At 46.3% G+C, this 25,394-nt stretch overlaps 1 long non-coding RNA gene across 2 annotated transcripts in view; it reads right to left on the reverse strand.

Annotated features, from left to right (window-relative positions):
• The window catches only part of LOC109490804, a 30,919-nt gene extending 6,082 nt beyond the window's left edge, over positions 1-24,837 (reverse strand). The window contains exons 1-4 of one of the 2 annotated variants that reach the window (XR_002144199.2): positions 24,098-24,837; positions 23,274-23,417; positions 8,631-8,721; positions 8,148-8,266 (exon numbers count right to left, since the gene is read on the reverse strand). This is a non-coding gene — a long non-coding RNA (uncharacterized LOC109490804). Of the gene's footprint in view, positions 1-7,764; positions 8,267-8,630; positions 8,722-23,273; positions 23,418-24,097 lie in introns of those variants that run through there. The other variant, XR_004621055.1, reaches the window with a different exon arrangement.
• Positions 24,838-25,394: the final 557 nt, after the last annotated feature.

Raw genomic sequence — 25,394 nt, forward strand, 5'->3', positions numbered from 1 at the left:
GTCAACTTCATTCTCAAGGGATGTCCCCTCCCCTTGTGGTAGCAAAGATGGCCACCAGCAGGGGCGTGGGCTTGCACTATCTTCACAGGCATCAGCTCCAGGCTTAGCTACCACTTCTGCCCATCACCCCCTACAATCTTGACCCCCAACACCTGTTTCAAAAACTGAAAAAGGCCCTGATTTGTCCCTCTTTACAGACCTTCCCACTGTATCCAACCAAGCATGAAAACTAGGGAATTGGGACACTCCTATTGGCTACTACAGGTCACATGTTCACCGTAGTGGGACCATTTCATTGGACATCCCACTGAGTGTGTGTGGGCATGTGCATACTTTTTTTTAAGAGAAAAAAAGAAAAAGCATTTATATGACCTTGGGTAGAAAGATGATGGGTGTGTATTGTGTAAGACTGATGAATCATAGATCTGCACCCCTGAAACAAATAATACATTATATGTTAATAATTTTTTTAAAAAGTGATCAATTAGAAAGAAAGAAAGAAAGAAAGAAAGAAAGAAAGAAAGAAAGAAAGAAAAAAAGAAAGAAAGGTAGATGATGGGAAGACAAAAACAATAGATATCCCTCCAGGTAGGGTCTCAAAAGAGAGGAGGGCATGGAAATTCAAATGGACAAAGGAGGGAGATTTAGAGGACAGCAAGGAAGGCAACTGATTGCTGTTGAGGATTTTGCACAGGAAGGAATCTTTAACCTCAAATCTCCTGAAAATCTGGATTCTCCCCCTTCCCAAATGCACATTTGTACTTGTACAAAAAATACTACAAATAAGGAGCGCTTGGCTCTGGCTCAGTCGATGGAGCACGGGACTCTGGATCTCAGGCTTGTGAGGTCAAGCCCCATGTTGGACATAGAGATTACTTCAAAAAAAAAAAAACTGCAAATAAGTTTGGAGGGTTTATAACCTCCTCCCCGATGTTGGAGGAAAAACCCTTGGTAATGGAGTAATACCTAGAGGTGGAATCTAGATGTCTGAGAGCAAAGTCAAATATAAGACCTGAGATGGCTTGTGGTCAAGTGAGCAGGCACAGTGCCTGCAGTCAGAGCTGGGCAGGGTCCCGGCCCTGGCGGAGCTTCAGGCCCCAGTGGGCAAAGAAACATTAATCAGATAATCCCACAAATAAATGTAAAAATTATAATTGGGACTCTACAACAGAGAGGTATGGGGGAGAACAAGTGCCAGGGGACAAGGATAGAGCTGAAGAAGTGAAATTTCACCCACCAAGCTGTAAAGGATAAGGAGGGGAGGGGGCCTTCCTGATAAAGGGAATTATCCATGCAAGAGCCCTGTGTTTGGAAGAAGTTGAAGGGAAGGCTGATAGATGCCCTGATGTGATGAACCCACGGATCTCAGCGGGATACATACCGTGTTCTCAGGTCCTCCCAGGGTTTACTTTACAATGTGTAACAAGAAAGAAATGCGGTTGTAACTGTGGTTGTAACAGTGTTCTGGGGGCAAACCATTCATCGCAAAAGGGAAAAACGAGAGAGTTTGGTTCATAGAGGTTCTGCTGCCTTTCCATCCTGGTCTCTCCTGGATCTCACTAGAAAAAAAAAAAGGCTAAAATCCCAAATGCTACCTCCATTACCACCAAAACTTGGTAACGCTCTGGTTTTTCAGACAAATGGATCTTTAGCACAAACCACCCTGCCGCCACCATGGCTTGGTGCTCCCTAGGTCAGCTTCCCCGCCTGCCACCAGTCATCTGAGAGCAGCAACAGTGCTCTACCCTGGAACCAGGTGAGCAGCTGCTGCTCACTGCTGGCTTCTGCCTACCCTCACCTGGCTGCATGCCAACACGAGCTTTTCTGGAGGACGTCATTATTTCTTTTTTTTTTTTTTTTTAGATTTTTTTTATTTATTTATTAGACAGAGATAGAGACAGCCAGCGAGAGAGGGAACACAAGCAGGGGGAGTGGGAGAGGAAGAAGCAGGCTCATAGCTGAGGAGCCTGACGGGGCTCGATCCCATAACGCCGGGATCACGCCCTGAGCTGAAGGCAGACGCTTAACCGCTATGCCACCCAGGCGCCCCATTATTTCTGGTGGCCTCCCCAGCTCTCCTTCCTTCCTTGGGAAATGGAGTCAAGAAGAAATCAGAAATTAAGCAACTATCTTCCTGAAGGAAATGGGGGATGGAACAACACCTTTCAGATTAAGTAGGTAAAGCATGCCCACAAGTCACCAGTCACGGCCTTTGTCCTCACCTCCATCTCCTTAACCGGTTGACTTCTCCCCCCTTTTTACTAATGCTCCTTAAATCCTTGGCTCCCTTCCTGAACCCCCAGTCCAACAATCCCATCTGTCCACATGCATCTCTATCATCCCAGACTCAATATGATGGAAGTCACATTTTTATAATCCTCCTGCCACTTACCATCACACTAACTCTCTCCAAAATCCCCCCTCCCATTTTTCTCCAGAGCATTATGTCCTTTGCTCTTTTTCATCCACTATATCTGTTCCATCATGAAGTCCCACATGCTTTATATTAAATTATTTCACAGATTCATTCCTTCCACCTAACTTCTAGACTCAGAGATACATGGGTTTATACCCCAGAATGGCCATTAACTTGCTGTGTGACCTTTAGTAAATCACTTAACCTCTCTGGGCTTTTTAATCTGTAAAACGGAGGTAAGAATATATTCCTTTCAGGGTTGTTGTGAGACTTGCAGCATATATAAAGTGGCACACAGTAGATGCGCCATAAAACACAAGTTCTCTTCTGCCTTCTCTGTCTCTCTTGGTAGCATCCTAATCTAAGCCCTCCTCATCACATACTTGGATTACAGCAGAAACTTCCCAAAGGTCCCCAGTTTTCTAATCTCCTCCAATCCAATACATTCGAACACCAAGGCCAGGGAAATTTCAAAATATTGTGTTCCTTTTTGCCACTCTTCTGCCCCTGTAATATTCCTTTCCCATTGTCATCAGGTAAAGTCAAAGATCCATTCTAGTCCTAAAATCTGCAATACCATGACCTCATACATCCCAGGATGATTCCGTTGTGTCTTGTCGAGGACCTTGGGAATGACTGTGATTGCCTAAGGGAGACTGAGAGAGGAAGAAACTTAAGAACAGGACAGAATCTTAGGGATATTAGTCTTTCTAGGCTGGGAAGAAAAGGAGCCGGTACAAGAGCTTGTGGAGGACCAGCCAGAGAAGTAGGATTGGCAACCAGGAAGAGATGGAAAAGATCGTTTCTAAGGGAAAGTGATCACGAGTGTCGATGTTGCAAAAAGTTTGAGAACCGAAAAAGTTGTGTCATGAGTTTGGATAGTGTCCTCCAAAAAGATCTGACCAAATCTTCACCCCCAACACTTGCAAATATGACTTTATTTGGAGACTGGGTCTTTGCAGATGTATTAAGTTAAGGGTCTCAAGATAAGATCCTCAATTTAGGGTGGGCCTTAAATCCAATGACCGATGTCACTGGATGTTTAGCAAAGGAGAGGGACACAGGGACATAGGGGGCTAGGTCTGTGAAGACTGAAGCAGAGGCTGGAGTAAGGTGTCCGTGAGCCCTGGAATACCAGAAGCTAGGAGAGAGGCATGGATTTCTGGATTTTGGTTTTCTGGCCTTGGTAAGAGAATACATTTAAGTTTTTTTGTTACAAGCTGCCAAGTTTGTGGTATTTTGTTCCAGCAGTCCTAGGATACTAACAAAGGGTGTCTTGCATTTAGAAATAAAGTGACTGTTGCCTTACCTTGGTGGGTTCTGAAGCACTAGTAACACCTTTTCCAGGAAGTGTTACTCTAAGGGTGAGGAGAGCAAAGGCAGTAACTAAAACTATGTCACCCCAAGAAAAGGTCTTTTTTACAAAATACTGCTCATAGGAGCTCCTATGTCCGACAACGTGGAAAGGACAGAATTCACAGATTCACAGAATTTCAGGGCTAGAAGGACCCTTAAACATTCCTAGTCATAAGTGTGGACTGGGGAGAATATCTGTTGAACGACATTAACGTGCTTTTCTCTTGTGTACTCCATTTTTTGTGTAATGGCCCTCGTCTGCTGGAGGCGTCTGTTTGCCTTGGAGAGGATTAGGAATGCAAAGAGAAAGAGGAAATTGGTGCTTAGCTTTGGACATCCAAAAAAATACTCCAGACCATAAAGCAAGGGAATAGCCTTGAAAGCCAGTCTTCGCCAAGAGAGAAAAGATTTTCTAAATAATTTAAACACACATTAATATATCAAGAACCAGTCCTGGTGGACTAGGCCATGGAGTTTTGTTATGAGCCAGGCATGGAAGGAAATCAGGATATGACACCTGGGTGTGGCCCCAGGACAACCCGAAGTAAGGCCATAAGGCCGAGGCAAGGGACACACATGGTCTTAATCTCCTCCAGGCCAAAGCCAAGGGCGGAGGGAGGGGCGTGTGAGAGGGTTGAGGGGATAGCTAAAAACCCTGGGTTCTTGGCCCTCTTTCCTATTTGGATCTCTAGGAGGGGACCCATACTGGGCTAGACACTGTACAGAAGTCAGAGGGGCAAAAGTGCAACACTGAGGTGGGGAAATGACTAACTAAATGACTCTGCTCCCCATGGCTGCAGGGGATCCTGAAATTCCTCTGGGATCTTCCAAGGGAATTGGGGCACTGGAGGGACTCAGAAACCACTCTGTGTGGGGTTCTCATGCCCCCGGCATGATTCTAGCAGTGGATGTCACCAGGACACTTCAGAAAGCCAATGGGTGACCAGCTGCCCGGTCACAATCATGGATTGTGGCCGTAGAAAGAAGAGGGAATTTAAAGGACTGAGCATTTACATACAGAAACTGAGTCATCCAAGAGAGACTATTTAAAATGGAAGATACTGTAGCACCATTAGGTTTCTTTTCTTCTTCCCCGAAGTTGGGGGGAGCGGGGGAGAGGGACTCAACAGATAAATTAGAGGAACTAGAAAAGCAACATTGTCCTTGCATTTTTCCTTGAATGTGTGCACCTGCTACCCAAGCTACGGTCACCCAGGCCGTGCTCTGAAGGCTGGGAAGCACAGTGTGCCTGGGGCAACATTTCAGAGGCGGGCTGGAGGGGGTGGGCTTGTGGGGAAAGGGTTGCTTGCCGGCCTGGTACGTGGAGACTAACTATGTGTGTGAGTGGGACAAGATTCTCCTGGGAATGGCTCCGGGGATGGTTGTCGCTGGGATATTATGTAGAAAAATCAAATTCAAGGATACAAATCAATACTGTCATATACCCTGGAGGCTTGGGAAGCACTTCCCACAGGAGAGGCTGTGTAAGAGAAAGTACGAAAGGCTCCCAAGCCACTGGGGGCAGATCTGGGCTGCTTTGAGTTTAACAGAAAAGTCACATCACGGGATCCTTCCTCCTTAGTTCACTTAATCCTCCCCACATAAATGTTCTCATAAAAAACAAACCGACAAAACCCAGAGGGCCGGTTTCCCATATTTCTGTTTTGAGGCCGGGGTTCAGCCAAGGTCAGGATCCACAGCTAGTATAGATTTGAACCTCCATACCCCCATGTTTTCCCCACCAGAGCTCACTGCCTGATTAGGGAGGAAGGTGGGGGTTAAGGAGGAGGGGACCGTCAGGTGAGGGGAGCAGGTGAAGCTGGTGGATCAAGTCCCCACAGACCTCTTTGCTGTCTCCAAATTATCTACTGGTTGGGGGTGAGGAATGTGACCTTGAGACCCAGGTAGGGCCAGGTTCATAATTTCTGCACTGAGATCTTGGGCACATTAAGCTTTGGAGCCTCAGATTTCATTCTCAGAACCATGGAGATAATAATTCCCATCTTACTGAGAGTTAAAGGATAAGATGAGGGCATGCCCACAGTGTGCCTAGCACAGAGCCTGATATGGGGGAAACAGGTCAAAACAATTTAATTTAATTCTGCTCTGTTCCAATCAGCATTTTCAAGGTTAAATGCCCTGGAGAAAGCAGAGCAAAGTGATTTAAACTGGGACCAGTTTAAGAGGCCTGCTCAAGCAGGCTTCCCTGACCTTGACCTTTGGCATTCTTAAAAAACAAAATCTAGAAAACCTTTTCTTGTGAAGAGAACAGAGCAGTCTCCCTGGGAGCCTGGCCCACCTGCCACGTCCGAGGAGTATAAGTACAGACGGTGCAGGTCAGTGGGGTCCATCACTCAGTCCGGCGTTTGAAGCAAGAGACCCAGGTGCTTCTATGTACCACAAGAACGGGGCTCAGCCAGCTCCTTGCCTCCAGAGGATATCTGAAAATCACATTTTGTCAGTGACAGGGTGGTCCCTGTCTGAAAATGTGCACTGACCTCAATAAAAGAATGCCAAACTCTGTCTTTATTTCTCAAGTCATCTTGAGAGGAGAGGAGCTCCTGCCAGGTGCAGAAGAAAGAAGAAAACCCGCTTTTGGCAGCAGGGGAATCAGGTTGCCATGGCAACGAGCTCCTTCCCAAGTCCACTCATTATATGGCTTTTGAATTAGACTTCCTCCTGTGTATACCTCTAGCAGCTGGATTCCCATCTCGCCACCAGCCAAACCCCTCAGGCTTCTCCCCAGGGAAACCACCACGGAAGGGAGCCACTGACCCTCCTTTCAAAGCCGGCCCCTCCTGTCCCTGGGATGGGACAGCATTTACTTGGTTTACATTGGGAAGAACTGGAGAGCAGCCCTCTCATCTTCTGTGGGTGGGAGGGTAAGTGGTACAACTTCTTTGAGCAGCAATTTGGCAAAATGGAAGTATATACTCTCTGACCTCGCAGTTGTGGGCTTTAACGTGGCACCGCAGCGTTTCTGTAATAGCAGAAAACTAGAAGCAACTTTCATCTCACTGAGAGGGGACTGGTTAAATATCAGCTGTAGCTCCTGTGGAATACTGTATGGCCGTAGGAATAATGGGCTAGATCCCACGAGCCCACATGGGAAGACGTACTAAGTTCAAAAAGCAAGTTGTTCAAGCTCATGGAAACAGAAAGTAGAATGGTGATTGCCAGGGACTAGGGGGAAGGGGAATTGAGGAATTAATAGGTGTCTGGCTTCAGGAGCGCCTGACTGGCTCAGTCAGTGGAGAAAGCGACTCTTGATCTCGGGGTCGTGAATTCGAGCCCCACGTAGAGATTACTCAAAAATAAACTCCAAAAGAAAACCGGTGTATAGTTTCAGTTTTGTAAGATGAGAAAGTTCTGGAGATCAGTTGTACAGCCACACACATACAGTTAGCACTACTGAAATGTAAACTTAACGATTAAACCAGGGGGTGCTCGGGTGGCTCAGTTGGTTCAGCATCTGCCTTGGGCTCAGGTCATGATCCTGGGGTCGTGGGATCGAGCCCCACATGGAGCTCCCTGCTCAGTGGAGAGCCTGCTTCTCCCTCTGCCCCTCACCCTGCTCCTGCTCTCTCTCAAATAAATGAAATCTTAAAAAAAAAAAAAAACAGGTCAAGACAGTAAATTTCACGTTTGCATATTTTACCACAATTTTTTTTAAAGATTTTATCCAGTTATTTATTATTTACTTACTTCCTTATTTAGAGCACGCACATGAGCAGGGGGAGTGGCAGAAGGAGAGGGAGAGAATTTCAAGCAGACTCAGCGCTGAGGGGGGAGACCAATGCGGGGTTCAATCCCATGACCCTGAAATCATGACCTGAGCTGAAATCAAGAGTTGGATGCTCCAAAGACTGAGCCACCCAGGTGCCCCCGTATTTTACCACAATATTAAAGCAAAGCAAGTTGCAGAATAGAATCGATACTGATAGCACAATCTTACATGGGTGTGTGTGTGTGGAAGGGCAATGCAATACAGGAAGGAGACAAAACAGACAGTTATCAGTGGTTACTTTTGCGGTGGGAAGGAATCGAGGAAGAAAAGGATGTTAGTTTTCATTTTCTTCCTCCCTGCAGAGTTTTAAAACATATATAATTAGCATTTATTATTTCTGTGACTTCAACAAACCTGTAAACAAGTGGCAATGATGTTAATATACCTGATCTCCAGGAAGCCACTGCAAGTCAACATCTGTTTATTGTTAACCTACTGTCTACAGGCGCTGTGTGAAGTCTGAGGGAGAGCTAGCTCGAGCACAGGAGCTCTGTCCCTGCCCTCCTGGGGTTTACACTCCTTTGGGAGCCCGTCCTAGCCACAGCTGGGGACAGTCATGGAGAATACTGGAAGGCAGGAGCTGCTTACCCCATTTCGTCTCACACCTCCAAGGAGGTGATGTTTATGCCGAGACCTGAAGCTTGAACAGGAGCCAGCCAGGGGAGGAAGGAAGGGCATCTGGGCATAGGAGCAGAGGCTGCAAAAACCTGGATCCAGACGAAAGAGAAGGTCAATGCGTCAGGACTGAGGGCGGGAAGGAGAGTGGGGGGGTACTGGCTGCGAGGAGACTGGGGTGCGTTCCCAGGGCAGTGGAAAGTCACTACGGGATTCTAAGCGAAAGAGTGACATGATCTAATTTATGTTTTTAAAAGATCACCATGGTTGCTGGGGTGGGGAAATGGGATAGAGAGGGGGCAGGAGTGGAAGTAGACAGGCTACATTATGAGGTCTTTATTAGCTTCCTGCTGGATGACTTTGACGAGCATTTGGCTTTGGATGAGGTTAGAAAATTGCAGGTAATTACTGAGAGGTTAGAAGAGTGTGCTTTTTAGCACACTCAAGCACACAAACCTGGGGACACTTGTTGTCTTGGCTGGGGTCGGGGAGAAGGAGGGTTGCTGCCAGCTTTTCACACTTCCAGGTGCCTTGAGTCCGTGGGATCCTGTTAAGTGCAGAATGTGATTCAGCAGGTCAGGGTGGGCGTGGTCTGAGACCCTGCCGCTAAGGCCAAGCTGGGAACCACACCTGGAAGAGCAGACTAGGGAGGACTTCCATTTTCAAAATTCCTGTGATGTTCGCCTTCCTTTTTTAAATGCATAATTTGCTTTGTGCTGGAAAATAATAACAATTATAAAGGTATTTTTAAAGGGCCCTTGACACAGCCTGCTTGAGATGCAAGCAGACAAAGCAGAAGGATGGATTAGAAAAGGACATCTCTGACTCAGGCCTCTGGGAGGACAAGGTCACCTCCCAGGGAAGTCTCAGGGCCCAGTGCAAAACAAAGAAGAAACAATCTTTAAGTAAACATTAAACACCTATTATCTATCAAGAATTGTGTTTAGTGCTGGGATATGGGAGGGAAGAGTTGCTGGCAGAGGAGCAGGGAAGACAGAGCAATAAACAGAGAACCTCAAGCCAAGCCCAAGGTGCTAAGTACACTGATGGAGTTACACAGCACGTGGGCCAGAGGGCAGCTAACTGGGGAAGGGGTATGTGGGGCTGCCAGAGAATCACCTAGATCACCTCTGTTAGAACTCACCTCCCAGGTCCCGGCTGAGAGGCTCAGACACCATCCCCCCGCCATGCCAGAACTTCCCCAGGACTTTTGTAGGCAAGTCTCAGAGCCCTTAAGAGCACAGACTCTGGGGCCAGATTACCTGGCTTCACATCTCAGCTCCGTCACTCACAAGCTGTGTGAACTTGGGCAAATTACTTAAGCTCACTGAGCCTCCGTTTCTTCCCCTGAAAAATGGGGATAATAATAACTAAGAGTGTTGTAAGGACTAAAGGAGTTACTTGTATGTAAAGCACTTACCATGATGGGTGGTATGTAATAAGAGTTATTAAAGCACTAGCTATTATGCCTTAATCCTCAACCACTCTGTGAGCCGAGTCATGTTAAAAGCCCATCGTGTAAGTAAAGATGCTGAGAATTGCGAAGATCAAACTCAGCTCTGGAAAAGGCCCAAGCAGAGAAGCACTGGGAGAGCAGTGCCCCGGGTGCATCTCTGAGCCCTGAACCCCTGAGTCCCATTTTCCATAGCTCAGGTGCCCCATGCCCACCCCAGATACTGCAAACAGACCTGGTCCTCTCTTCCTCTGACTTAGAACAGCAGTCCTGTGCAGGAGCTAGAGGCCACTCGGGAAGGGCCCAAGGGTGTTTCCCCTTAGACTGCAGTGTTCCCAAGCTGGTCACTCACCCGGTCTCTCTAAGGCCGATCAACCACAAACCTGAAACTCAGCCTGCAGGGAACACATTAAAACAAAACTGCTCTATCTGCACAGAGGCCTCTGCAAGATGAAAGGGGTTTCTGAGATGAGAAAGCTGGCTACCTCCATCTATCTTACTTAATCCTGCTGGCTGGATGCAGATTGCTTTCTCACATTGAGGCAAAAGAACACTGGTGGGTGGGGTGAAGTGGGCAAGCAGCTGAAAGATGCGTGAGGAAGAGGGACGCCTGCATAGCAGGACCCCAGAGCAGCCCCTGATGCAGGGCAGGGTGCAGCCCCTGGGAATTCTCTCCTCCTTCCCTGTTCCAGGGAAGGGTTTATGTAGTGTGGGAGTCAGGTTTTCTCCTCAGCCTTTACCCGGGAAAACAAGTCCTGGGAGCATTTTGATGGACTAGCATAACTCCTGGAGTAAGACTCCTGGGCCGAAGCAGGACAGCTGGGGGACCCTCCCTACAGAGGCTCAGGGAGGGCAGGCCTGTGGAAAATACTAGCTAGGATGGCTGAAGAGAGATTAGGGCTGCTTCTAGGTGTTCAACCCAAATTCGTATTTTATTTATGTACGATGGATATATTTAGGTTTATGTTTATTTATACCCACTTCGTTATATAAAGAACTTGAGACAGTTTGCAAAAATCTACACAATGTCAAGGAATAAAACAAATAAGCTCTTGGCCCTGAAGTGAAAGGAAAATAAAGGGAGGGAAAATAATGGAAGTAGGAGTAAGATTAGGATCCACGAATGGCTAATGAGTAGTTCTGTACAGTTGCTAACAAGGCCCAGACACTCAGTTCTAAGAACCTTAGCAGCCAAAGCTAAGAGTGACCAACAATCTGGTATATGAACCAGAGTCTACAAGATGGAAAAAACCCAGAACTCAGAAGTATCACCTTAACCCTGGTACAGAAACTTGGGAGGAATTCCTCCTCTGTCCACCTAAAGATGCCTCTGAGATGCCAAAAGCAAAGGACACTCGGGCACCTCGACAGCAGAGATAATAACAGCCATTTCTCAGAACGTTCCTCAAGGTGAGCTGTGGCACTGAAATGCCGTTCAAGAGGAATCCTAATAATCGTTCTGCGCCGTTTGTAATATCAGAAATTGGAGACAGTCTCAATGTCTATTAAACACATTAAGGTACAGACATCTGATAGAGTACTACGTCGCTATTAAAAAGAAAGAGGAGCGGGGTGCCTGGGTGGCTCAGTCGGTTAGGCTTCTGCCTTCAGCTCAAGTCATGATCCCGGGGTCCTGGGATCAGGATGGAGTCCCACATCAGGCTCTCTGCTCAGCAGGGAGCCTGCCTCTCCCTCTCCCTCTCCCTCTGCCTGCCTCTGTGTCTGCTCGTTCTCTCTCTCTCACACACACACACAAATAAATTTTTTTAAAAAAGAAACAAATAGGAGCAATTTAGGTACTCATACAAAACAATCACCAAGATATATTGGGAAGTGGAAAAAAGCAAGGAGTAGAACAACGCCTATAAGTGGAAAAAAAAAAGAAAAGAGTGTCTATACTTAAATGCTTGTATCTATCCTACGTCATTTCTGGTGGAAGAAATCTCAAGAAGCCGCTGATTCTGAGGATGGGAACTGGGTGGAGGGTGATAAAGGTAAGAGACTGACTTTTCATTATACGGCCTTTTGTACCTTCTGAATTTTGTACCATGGAAGTGCATTATATGTTCAACTAACTAAATAATGCATTACAGACATGCAAGCAAAAATAATCAAAGAGTGGTTACACATGAGGGGCTCTATACAGACTGTCCTTTATGGTCAGGCTTAAGGGCAACATATAGATTACCCAGGAGAATGGAAAGCCCAGGCATCCTTCAGCTCAGTTCTCCATGGAAGTCATTTATGCAGCATGTTCCTGCTGAGACTCCCGGTGGGTAGAAGATTTACAGTGCTGCTTAAGATCCATCGTTTTCCTCTTCAACTGGAAAATTTAAAAAACCTTCCCTTTCCACCAAAACAACAACAACAACAAAACCCTGTTAGAACTAATACATTTAGCAAAGCTGCAGGATGCAAAATCAACACAAAAAATTGGCTGTGTTTCTATAATGAACAATCTTAAAAAGAAATTAAGACAATTTACAACAGCATCAAAAGAATACAAGAAAAATAAGATATTTTAACCAAGGAGGTGAAAAATTTATATGATGAAAACTGCAAAATGGGGCGCCTGGTGGCTCAGTCAGTTAAGCATTTGCCTTTGGCTCCAGTCATGATCCCAGGGTCCTGGGGTTGGGCTGGAGTCAAGCGCCCTCCTCTCAGCAGGGGGTCTGCTTCTCCTTCTCCCTCCACCCCTCCCCCTCACATGCACACTCTCTTTCTTTCTAATAAATAAAACTTTTTTTAAAAACCTGCAAAATGTTGTTGGCAGATGTTACAGAAGACACTAACAACTGGAAAGCCACTTTTTTTTTTTTAAGATTTTATTTATTTGAGAGAGACAGCTCACAAGCAAAGGGGAGGGGGAGAAACAGGCTCCCCACAGAGCAGGACCTGGGATCATGACCTGAGCCAAAGGCAGATGCTTAACCAACTGAGCCCCCCAGGTGCCCCAGGAAAGCCTCTTCTTGTTCATGGATTAAGATGTCAAAACTACCCAAAGTGATCTACAGATTCAATGCAATCCCTATTAAAATCCCAACGTTGTCTGTAAAAATTGAAAAAAATCCATTTTAAAATTTGTATGGAACCTCAAGGGACCCTGAATTGCCAAAAAAAATCTTGAAAGAGAACAAAACTGGAGGACTCACACTTCCTGATTTTAAAACGTACTACAAGATAATGTGGTCCTGGCATAAAGACAGATAGATATATGGACCAATGGAATAAAATAGAGAGCGCCCAAATAAACCTTTGTGTATATGTCAAATGATTTTCAACATGGGAGCCAAGATGATTCAATGGGGAAATGACAGTCTTTTCAACATAGGATGTTGGGAAAACTGGGTGTCCACATGCAAAAGAATGACGTTGGACCCCGCCTGAATGCCATATACGAAAATTAAGGCAGAATGGCCATCTTTTTTTAAAAGATTTTATTTATTTGACAGAGAGAAACAGTGAGAGAGGGAACACAAGCAAAGGGGGTGTGAGAGGGAGAAGCAGGCCTCCCATCGAGCAGGGGGCCCAATGTGGGGCTCAATCCCAGGACCCTGGGATCATGACCTGAGCCGAAGGCAGATGCTTAACGGCTGAGCCACCCAGGCACCCCCAGAGTGGACATCTTCGATTTGAGGTAGAGATTCAATAAATATGTGCTGAGAGACTGACAAAGTGTCCCCTCTTGTCCCTGTCCTCCCAACTCTGCTTGGGAAGGTAGAGATGGAGCTATACTGGGTGCCTGGGTATAGACAAAAGTTGAGTATCCTATGCCAACCAGAGTGCCGTGGAAGTCTCTCCTTTATGCGCGCGCGCACACACACACACACACACACACACACACACACACACACACACACACACACACCACCAGGAGTGGTCTAATTCAGGCCCAGCCTGATGTAGATTGAGAACAGGAGAGCTCCTGTCAGATCCATTTAGAACATAAAAATTTGCCAATTCTCTATTTATACATTTCCCCCAACTGCCCTTGCTCAATAAATATTGTGAAATGAATAAGTAATCAATATGTGGTTCTAGGGGCTCCAGGAAAGCCGGCTCCTCTCTACTCCCACCTTCCATCTCTGCCGCTCACTGCCCAACTCCACAGGTCTTCCCAAGGGAGCTTCATTTATCAGCTTAGTATCCTGATGGATGTAAAAAATAATACCCTTTTCCCCCAGCCTGAGGGAGAGCAAGACTGCTATTAGCCATGTGCACCTTAGTATGAACAAAAGTATGAGGGAGACAGGTGAGCATGGAGAAGGGAATGACTCCTAGTTCGGGCTGGTTACCAATCAGGTAATCAGATTATTGGAGGCAAAGGCATGGGTTGGGGAATCAGGGAAAAGGCATGGAGCTCTGCAGGGTGAGCAGAGAGGGAGAGCACAGAGGGACATCTGAAGAGATGTGTGGGCAGGTGGCATCGTGAGGGAGAGGTGGGGGACTGTACCAGCATTTCATGGTTGGCCTCTGGCCAGCCTCGTCGTTACTTCCATTCCCCATGAGATGAGGACAGAAATTGGCTCCCCAGATCATGGAGGCAGCAGATAAAGTAGGTGAAAACAGATTAATAAGTGGGGACAAAAAGTGCCAGGCCAGCCCTGAAGGAGTGCCACAGAGGGACTCTGCACAGTCCCCAAAATCAGTCTCCCCAAGGACTGTCCGGTGCTGTGGACAGAGCATTTCTCCTCTCCTGTTCTCCCACTGCATCTCATTTTGCTGGTTTCCAGTAGAGGAACTTCTTCAGCCCCTGACTTTAACCTTGATGCCAGAACCTTTGTTTGGTTTTATTTTTGAGTCATAAGGATGGGAAAGGAGCAGAGCATCCCATCATTTCAGAGAGTCGAGGATGTGCTCCAAGCACCCATGGGTCCTCATGACTTATTAAGAAAACCTGCACTCATTAATTGATCCAAATCTTTGTTAAAGATATTTTGATTTTTAGTCAAACTTCTGTGTAAATAATGAGTTTCAGAGGAGGAAGAGGCCAAGGCTGTGTTGTTCTTGGAACATTGATCATTAAACAATGAGGAATTCTGCCAACAGCCCCTTTTCCCCCCATGCCCCTGCCCCACTCCTCCAGAGTCACACTGGGAGAGACCTTAATTAACTTCTAGTGAGTTCCTTCGTCCCACCCCCACCACCTCAGCCCCTCCCATCACTACATGAACACACACTGTGCACACACACAGAACACCCTCAGATGGGCCAGCGTGTGGAGCCAGGATTCCTTTGCGCCAACACCCCTTGCCTTTTGGGGGGAGACCACCTCCGTGGGGCAGTTATGCTCCAAGCTCCCCACAGGGTCTGGCTGAGCCTGGTCTTCTCCTGAAACCCCATCTTTCCTCAGCATCTTCCTTCTCTCGAGAGCTCTCCCTCAATAAATCCCTTGCGAGGATTTGCAGGGGCCACAGTCTCGGGTTCTGCTTCTCCTGGGGCTGATGACGCTCTCGTCTGCTTCCTTTCTTTATAAAATGGTGGGGTTTCAAAAGGTCTCTCCAGGCAGGATTTTGGCTCTTTTCTCCTTTTTTAGCTGTCTGCTCACTTTAGAAGCAGGCCTTCCAAGCAGAGTTGTCTTCTCCACCGTGATGACTATCTCACATGTGCACAAGAAGGCTCTGGAGTGGGGATGTGAGTGTGGATGCTATCAATCTGAGCACCTCAAATAGCTCCCTCGAGATCCTGTCCGCGGGGTGGTGTCAATGGCAAAACCATGCTCCCAGATGCGTTGGCTTTCCAGGGCTGCTGCAACAACGTACCACAGCGGGGGCTTAAAACAACAACATCATTGCCTCATAGTTGTGGAGGCTAGAAGTCCAAAATCAAGGTGTCACGAGGGGCACGCTCCCTCAGAGACCCGTAGGGAAGAATCATTCCTTACCACATCTAGCTTCTAGTGTCTTCCAGCAGTGCTGGCATTCCGTGGCTGGTCACGGCATCAGTCTGATCTCTGTCTCCTGCTGTCACAACTGCCTTCTCCCTCCTGTGTCTCTTCTCATAAGGACACTGGTCATATTTGGTTTAGGGCCCACCTTTGTACAGTTATCACCTCATCTTAACTACCTCTGCAATGAACCTATTTCCAAATAAGCTCATGTTCTGGAATATTAGGGGTTAGGACTTCAACGTATCTTTTTTGGGGGGTCACAATTCAACCCATAATACCAACTCTAATACCAATACCAACCCAAATACCAATGCCATTTGTTAGCTGTGGGAGGCTCAGCTAATGTCTTTGGGCGTCAGCTTCCTTAGCTGTAGGAATGAGAACACCAGGGTGATATGGCCAGAGAGAGGAACGAGTGTGGTCATGTATGTCCATTTGCCACCATCATGCCTGGTGTATGGAGGTAGATCATTTTCTTTTCTTTTTTAATATTTATTTGAGAGAGAGAGAGAGTTTATGAGTGGGGGAGGAGCAGAGGGAGAGGGAAAAGCAGACTCCCTGCTGAGCAGGGAGCCTGACACGGGCTTGATTCCAGGACCCCAGTATCATGACCTGAGCCAAAGGCAGATGCTTAACTGACTGAGCCACCCAGGTGCCCCATAGAGGTAGATCTTTAACAAATGGTGATGCTCTCCTCAGCGGGGCTCTGCTGACTACCCAAAGGCTAATTGTTACAGTCCCTGCCCTCCCCCAGACCTCACCAAGCAGCTTCCACAGAGGAAAACTCAGATCTGCCTGGAGATCTATTGTGTATCAGTGAAAGATTACTGGAGCCTTTCAGGAAGTGAGGCTTCAGGGCCCATTATTTAAGTGCCACTCGTGTGACTGCTTGATGAGCAACAGGAGTGCTAAGAATATATTGGGTGGGACAACCTGGATGAGTGGAACACTCAAGAAAGGCTCAACACACAGTCCTTTCTATCTAACAATGACTTCGCACTATGCGCAAATCAATCTTCCTAAGGCAATTTTCTGTTGCCAGGACAGAGCTGTCTGCCTTCTTCTCACCCTCCTGCTGCACTCCCCTTCATGCTGGGCTCCAACAAAGGGGTGAGTGTTCAGCATTTCTCTTAATTGATGCTATGACAGGTCCTTTGGCTGACATACCCTGGCATCTGCCTGCCTCATTCAGGGCAGCACAGCATTAACCTGACATTGTCAGCTGTTTCCAGAATAATCAGTTCTCTTCCTGATCTGAGTCTCAAAGCTTGCATTGATTTTTTTTCTGTCTAGGATGCGTGTAGGTCATTTCAATAGGCTGCCTCCACCCTCCACCCCCACCCCAAGCTCACCAAACAACAAAGGAAATGAAATGGCCAATTTGAACTTCAGATTCTTTTGCCCTTCTTGCAGAAGCTTTTCCTAACAGTCATTAGTGCTTCTCAAATTTTAAGGTGCAAATGAATCACCTAGGATCTTATTAAATGCAAATTAAGATTCTATAGATCTGGGTGAGGCCTGAGATTCTGCACTCCTAAGAAGCCCCCATGTGATTACCCAAGGTGCTAGTCCACGGACCACACTTAGAACAGTGACACTTACGTGCATGGTCCCTCTCCACAAAGGTCCATAGATATGCCAGGGATATGACAGGTGATATGACCAAGGTTTGCTCTGGGTAGAGCTAGAGGAGTAGGAGGGACAGAGCCCCTAACTGACTGGGGAGTTAATGGAGACTTCCAAGCAAATGTAAGCCAGAGTGAAGAGAGGCCACATGATCTGTGCTTCTAGAAAGTTCGCTCTGGGAATGACCTGCTGTAGGGAGAATGAAGAGGAGCCAGACTGAAGGCAGAGAGGCCATGAGGAGACTTTTGCAATAATCAGGACAAGCATGATGAGGTCTGAGGTAGGACAGAGGTAGCGGGCTAGACAGGAAGGGAAGGGTTACAGGCGTGTGCCTGGCTTGGGGGGTGATGGAGAGGAGGATGCAAACCCCATCCCCAGACCTCTAGGTCTGACAGGTGTGGGGGAATGAGAAGTAAGCTTCCTAGCCAGCTGCCAGGGGGAGGTGACCTTGGGGAGGAGCCAGGAGTGGAGGGGATGTTCAGGGGGAAGATGAGGAAGGGGATGGTTCACCACTGAACAAGGCTCCAGCGAGGAGCGTTTGTGAGAGTGGCTTTCAGTTGAAGACAGGTGGGAAAAGAAGCAGGCGGCAGCTTAGAGAGCCCTGGTGGGTGGCAGCAACTGGGCCTCTTGGCCGGGAGTCAGTGTAGCCTGGCCTGCTGGTTCATCGCAGGGAGCCCCAGGCCCCAAGGGCGGCAGTCTATGACCAGACAGATGGTGTCCAGGACCCCCATTACATGGGACAAAGCAATGGCCTCTGGTGAATGACCCAGGCCTCTGCTCAGATCCATGGTTTAGTTACTGTTTTTATTTCTACCACTACCTTCTTTCTCCTGTCCTTGAGTTTACTGGGGTGGACGTTTATCTCATGACTTTTATCCTTTCTTCTCTTCTAATAGAAGAATTTAAGGCCATCAGTTTGCTTGGAAGTATGGCTTCTATGGCATCTCCCAGGTTTTAATATGAGGCATACTCATTATCACTCAATGCTAAATAATTTAAACATCCATTAAGACTTCCTCTTTGACCCATGAGTTGTTGAGTGAGGTGTTTTTAAAGTTTCAAATAAATGATTTAAAATTTCTCATTTCTAACTTATTTGAATGGTGGACAGAGAATATGGTCTGTATAACACTGATTCACTGAAATTTGTTGAGAATTACATCACAGCCTTGTATATAGTTAATTTTTGAGGATGTTCCATGTGTATTTGAAAGAATACATATTCTCCAATTTTGGTACAGAGTTCTACATTTTCTTTCATGTGCTCAACAAATTACTGAGTGTTTGCTTTGTACCAAGCACTGTTATAGGTAAAGGGGATAGAGCACCGCAAAATAGATAAATATCCCTGCTCCCAAGACTTTCATTCTAGGAGGGTAAGGCAGGCAATAAACAAAATAAGTAAGTAAAGTATAATAATAATAATTGTAAAAGCTTATATAGTCTTACTATCTGCTGGCATCATTCTAAATACTACACTAATATGGACTCATTATTTTTCATAATAACAACATGAGATAGGGACCATTATTATTCCCATTTTAGAGTTGTGATAATATGGTACAGGGGGATTAAATAATTTGACCAAGGGTATATACCTAATAAATGGCAGGGCTGGGATTCAAATACAGGTAGTCAGATACTAGAATATGAGAATCAGAATGTAAAATAACCATACATGAAATTTTAAAAAGAGACAGAATGAAAATGAGAGACTACTGAAAAGTAAGAAGGCAATTTTATTTTATTTTATTTTTTTTTAAAGATTTTATTTATTTACTCGACAGAGATAGAGACAGCCAGCGAGAGAGGGAACACAAGCAAGGGGAGTGGGAGAGGAAGAAGCAGGGCTCTCAGCAGAGGAGCCTGATGTGGGGCTCGATCCCAGAACGCCGGGATCACACCCTGAGCCGACGGCAGACGCTTAACCACTGTGCCACCCAGGCGCCCCAAGAAGGCAATTTTAAAAAAGGAACTAATAAAAACTTTTTTTTAAAGTAGGCTCCATGCCCAACCTGGGGTCTGAACTCAGGACCCTGAGATCAAGAGTCATATGCTCTACTGACTAAGCCAGCCAGGCTCCCCAACTAGAACTTTGTAAAATAAAAACACCTATGGATGGGTTAAACAGATTATAATTTTTTAAAAGGTGTATTTATTTATTTTTAGAGAGAGAGAGAACACAAGTGGGAGGGGCAGGGGGAAAATGAGAAGCTCAAGTGGACCCCCTGCTGAGCATGGACCCCCCCCCCCCCCCCCCCGNCTTGGTTTGATCCCACCACCCTGAGATCATGACCTGGGCTGAACGCTTAACCAACAATGCCACCCAGATGCCCCTAGATAATCTGAAGAGAAAATTAGTGAGTCAGACCTGAGGCTATTACACAGTGTACAACACAGAGACAATAAGATGGAAATATCAAAGATAGTAGTAACCTCCCAAAGTGAAAGTCTAGTATATGTCCACTTGGAGTCCAAAAAGAAAAGATGGAAAAGAATGGAGGAGAGGAAATATTTGGAGAGATAAAAGCTAAGAATTTACAGGAAAATGCACATAAACACATTTGTGTAAATGTTTCCATGGATACTAGCTAGGTTAAGGAACCCTGTGTAACGGGCACTGCTAATTGCCTATTCACATTCTTTTTCCTCTTCTCCTTTAACGACCTCAAGTTTATTTGGAGTAGCAGCTACCTTGTTCCTTGGGATGGCCATGGGACTCAGTTTTGGACAATGAGATAAAAAGTTTAGGGAAAAGAAATAAACTCAGTTGACGTGTGTCTTTTACCTTTTACCCTTCACCATCCTGCTTGGAACTTGAAGGCAATGCTTGGAGGCTTGGCAGCTATCTTATGACCATGTGGAGGGAAGTTTATGCTAAAGATGGTCAAATAGAAAATAGGAAGCCCAAATGCTCTTTGTGGATTAACTACTTCCAGATTTGGTGTATAAGGACAATAACTCCCTTTTGGTAAAGCCACCATGATCAGGTTTCTACTAAACAAAATCCTCCCTGCCTTCCATTTACCCACAGCACCAGTCTCCAAGCCAGGGAGAGGTAGAAAGTTACAGATCAGCAAATATTTGTGTTCACTTTAGACCTCAGCCTTTTAAGAAACAGTCACTTTTTCTTGTTCCATGACACAATTCTCAGCCCATAGAAAAAGCAAGAATAGTGAGAAAACCATTTTAAAAAGGAGCTTTTTCTTTACCACCATAAACCCTTTTTTAGAATTATATTCTTGTAGGAAAATGTTCTCTTGCCATCCTGGATTCCTTCTGTTCCTCTAACAGCACCCAAACCACAAAGTGCAGACTGAGATATGATACTGGGATATGGTAAAGGGCTGTGCTTCCTTTTCCCTAATGTCTGATCTGTTTGTTTTTTCCTTCCTTCTCCCACCCCGCGTTTTCATTTTCCTTTTCCCCCTTGCCTTTCTCTCTTCCATCCCTGAACCCCACCATCTGAATGCTGCTCAGTCCAAGTGAACGTATGGCTGACCTCTGGCTCTGAGGCTTCTGGTGAGATTGGGGCAAGGAATCATCTCAAAGCCTCTCACTGCTGCATCTTGGAACTTACCCAGTGGTGGCCATCAGGCTCAAGGAGACAAGCCAGAACTTACCCTGGGCAAAGAGCCATGCAAACGCCTTTTTCAAAATGAGTAATTCACCTACAATACTGAATAAGAGCCTCCAGATGTCATAATATCACAGTGCAAACAATGAAGTCTTCATTTTCAAATATGGCATTGAAATGATGGTACCAATCTTTTTCTTTTCTTTTTTTTTTCTTTTCTTTTCTTTTATTCCCTTCCCTTCCCCTTTGCTCCCCTCCCCTCTCCTCTCCTCTTTCTTCTTCTCTTTCTTTCTTTTTCTTTCTTCCTTCCTTCCTTCTTTTTTTTCTTTTTTCTTTCTTTCTTTCTTTCTTTCTTTCTTTCTTTCTTTCTTCCTTTCTTTCCTTTCTTTCTTCTTTCTTCTCTCTTTCTCTCTTTCTTTCTTTTGTGTGCAACAATAGCAATCATTTTATTCTCACTTGCTCCAAGAATTGCCCATGAAGGTATTAGGTGAAGTCTCCCTCTTTTAGGAAATCTGACATTGCATAAATCAAAGCTTCTAGCCATGCAACGTATATCATGAAAGACTCTTGATTTTGCAAATATGGCAAAGGAATCTGCTTGGGAAGCAGATGTATCTGTCCTCCTCTCCTTTCCCGTTTATATGAAGGAAGGACAGTGAAAAGAAAAGAAAGTCCAGTGTTAAGGTGAGCAGGCCCCATAAATGAGCAGGAAGTTAGGGACTTTCAGCTACTAATGGAACATGGAAGGAGTGCTCTGGAGATCCAGCTGTACTAGTAAATTAAACACTTCTGGAAATTGACAGTGTCTGGATTAGAAACAGTCATAAAAGCTGCTGTGCCACTCTGAATTAAGTGATTTCTAAGCTAAGACCAACTATTAAATTCCTTTGAAGAAAGGGAAACAATGATTATTTTAAAAACAAATGTTGTCTTTAAAATTTGGAAAGTCAGGTGGCACCTGGGTGGCTCAGTTGGTTAGGCATCCAACTCCTGATCTCAACTCAGGTCTTAATCTCAGGGTTGTGAGTGTAAGCCCTGTGCTGGGCTCCATGCTGTGTGTAGAGCCTACTTTAAATGTGGCAAGTAGGATAGTCAGTGGGGTCCTTAAACCTAGTAATCCTTCCTTCTCCCAGGATCTACCCCCACCACAAAGCAAAGAAGCATAGAAACACCTGCCAAAGGGCGCCTGGGTGGCTCAGTAGGTTAAGCGTCTGCTTTCGGCTCAGGTTGTGACTCCGGGGTCCTGGAATGGAGCTCCATGTGGGGAGTCTGGTTCTCCTTCTCCTTCTACCTGCCCCTCTGCATGCTTGTGCTCTCTCTCTCTGTGTCAAATAAATAAATAAAATCTTTAAAAAAAAAAAAGAAAACCTGACAAAAACAAGCCAATTATTCTGAAAATGAATTAAATTATTTATGCCCTTTGAAATAAGCATTTCAAAGGGAAACCTAGAGAAAGTCAATTAGAAGCCATGGTACTGAACAGCTTATTGGTTAAATCAGGTTCCTTGTCTTTCTGTTTTGCTAATGGTGCGGACTTGTGACTTTCATAATCATTAACTTTGGCTATCGAGGGAGATCCCATTGGACTTGGTTTTTCATACTTTCCTGAGTGACATTTCCCCAGCTTAATGGACTAAAAGCATAATGAGGTGAATGAAGCACAAGTAATCATAATTTTAAAAATCTAGTCAGGAACACAACTGGACTCATTATCATGAAGAAGTAGCATTCTGATGAGGAAAGAAAATCACCCAAGAACAGGGGAGAATCCATAATGACTACCACACAGGTGTACTGGTTACCATACACCAGGCACTGTTCTAAGCACTTACATGTATTCGATCATTTAGTCCTACTAAAAACATTTTACAGAGGAGCAAACTGAGGCATAGAGAGGTTAAGTGATTTCCTTAAAGTCACCACACCTAGGAGTGGGCAAGTTGGTATGTCACCAAGACAGCCTGGCTTGAGGCTGGACTTGAGCCTGGACTGCCTTTGACCTTTCAAGGAAGGGGAATGGGAAAGTCATGGAAAGAAGTTAAATGTACATAAAGAAAGGAACATTATTATTTCTAAATGCACATTGATCAGTGTATCAAATAACGAGAGACAAGTTTTAAAACAATGGACATTTCTTCTCTTATGGTTCTGGAGGCCAGAGTTCAAGATCAAGGTGTCAGCAGGACCATACTCCTGGTGGTGTTAAGGGAAGACACTTCCTTGCCTCTCCCAGTTTGTGGTGGCTCCCAGTGTGCCTTGGCTTGTGGCAGCCCAACTCCACTCTGTCTCCTCCTCTGCAGGGACCGAGTCTCTCCCCTAGGTGTGTCTCTTATAAGGGCACCTGTCATTGGTTTACGGCCCACCTGGATAATCCGGGATGATATTGCCTCAAGATCTTTAACTTAATAACATTTGCAAAGATCTCTTTTCCCAAATAAGGTCACATTCACAGGTTCCAGAGGTTAAGTTGTAAACATATCGTTTTGGTGACCACCGTTTAAACCACTATGGTCAAAGAGGACTTCATGATGTTGTAAGAAACAGAAAACTCACCTCCACTTGGCTGAACAAAGCAGATCTCTTGGCTCACTTGGCTGAAAGGTCCAGGGGAGGTCTAGCTTCAGGTAAAGTGTGCAGGGCTGGCTCCATTCTCAGGTAGGCTCTTCCCTTACCGTCTGAAAGGGCTGTCAGCGGCTCCTGGGGACACATATTTCCTGTTCAAGTCCACATGGATGAGAGTAGCTTCTCCCTCCCAGAAACCCCAGTCCATGTTCCCGTGCCTCCCATCAGCTCTGCCTAAGCTATAAGCCGTCGGTAGACAGTATCCCTGTGACTGGGGCAGGGGAGGTCCATCGGCTGGCCTAAGACAATCAGCAACCACTCCTGGGGGTAGAGATGGGGTTCCCCACTCAGGATGCATGGCTGCCAGCGGGAGAGTCCCCGACTTAAGGTACTGTTAGGAGAGGACCAACCAATGTCCACTCTGGGCCCTTGGTCCTTCCTTTGACTTTCTCAGGAGAGTGCGGCTTCTTCCATTTTACAAATATTGACGTGAAGGTTCGGAAATATGGGCTAACTTGGTCAAAGTCACTCACTAAGAAAATGGGCAGAACCAGGCCTGCCATTCCACTCTGCTTGGCGGCAGGGCCGTCCCCTGCTGGCAGCCATGCCAGGGCCGGGTCTCCCCTCCGCCTCCCGGCAAACCACAGGTAGTCTCCTTGGAGCGGTGCCAGGACGGATAAGGGCGGCTCAGCAGAAAAAGAAAATTAACAAATGTCAAGGAGACTGACAACGACCACATAGCTCTCCAGAGAACTAATGGAAGGGTCTGAGAGAGAAAACGAGAACCACGACCCAAAAATTAAATACCACCTCACCTTTTACTAAGTTTGACGGCCACTGACAGGTTCATTCCCCAAACTGTGAGTCTCCTCACGTTCTGACAAACTTCCTTGAAAAGCCACGTGCAGAGAGCGGAAGTATCTCGTCTTCCGGCCTCTGTGGTCTCCGCCGCGGAAACGGGACGACGAAGGAGACGTGGTCGTGCGGAGCGCGTGGCAGTGAGACCCACCTGCTGTGCCGTCGCCGTGGCTCTACCACCCTCGGGAGTCGGCCTGGGGCAGATGGGGCGCCGCTGCCGAGCGGCAGAGAAAGTGCGGCTGGAGCGCGCAGCCTGAGGTGAAGCACCAGCGGCGCCAACATGCGGCGCCTGAAAACCGTGTGCGCGCGCATCCCCGCGTAGCGCCCGGGAGGGAAGAACCCCTAACCCGACCCGCAGCTCACCGCATCCAGTTCATCTAGAGGATTTGCAGGATTAGTCGCACAATAAATGTTCTGGTTAGGGGAAAAAAAAAAGTGCTATTCAGTATATTCATTTCTGCCCTCCCCATGGTATCAGTGAGAAAATTCTCTTCAGGACTCGCGGAGCCTGGCTCCTCACCATTTGCCCTCCCAGAGGCAAGCCAACCATTCTTGTGTCGCTGGGCAAGAGAAGTGACAGCAGGATGCGGTCAAGGAGAGGGTGGGGTTCGCCAGCACCAAGGAGTGGTGAGGTTTGTCAAACCTATTATTATAGAAGGAATGCTAAAGGGTTTCCAGTTCAGGGGCGCCTAGGTGGCTCAGTTGGTTAAGGGTCTGCCTTCGGCTCAGGTCATGATCCTGGGGTCCTGGGATTGAGCCCCTCCTGGGGCTCCTTGCTGCGTCTCCCCAGTGCTCGTGCTCTCTCTCTCTCTCAAAATAAATAAAATCCTTTTTTTTTAAGATTCTATTTATTTATTTAGAGAGAGAGAGAGAACAAGCAGGGAGAAGGGGCAGAGGGAGAGGGAGAAGCAGGCTCCCCGCTGAGCAGGCCTCGATCACGGGACTCTGGGATCATGACCTGAGCCGAAGGCAGCCACTTAACCGACTGGGCCACCCAGGCGCCCCAATAAATAAAAAACAAATTAAAAAAATAAAATAAACCTTTTCCAGTTCACCCCTTTACATAATATAGGGATCCCCTTTACTTCGGGCCATGACATTTTGAATGTATGTAATACTACTGAACTGTACACTTAAACATTGTGAAGATGACAAATTGTTATGTGAATTTTACCACACACACACAAAAAAAACGCACAAAAAAAAACACGGAAAATATTTTTTTTGTGGAAGTTTTCTTTCTGGGCCAAACCT

Source organism: Ailuropoda melanoleuca, chromosome 15, assembly GCF_002007445.2.
Source record: "Ailuropoda melanoleuca isolate Jingjing chromosome 15, ASM200744v2, whole genome shotgun sequence".
NCBI classification, from domain to species: domain Eukaryota; kingdom Metazoa; phylum Chordata; class Mammalia; order Carnivora; family Ursidae; genus Ailuropoda; species Ailuropoda melanoleuca.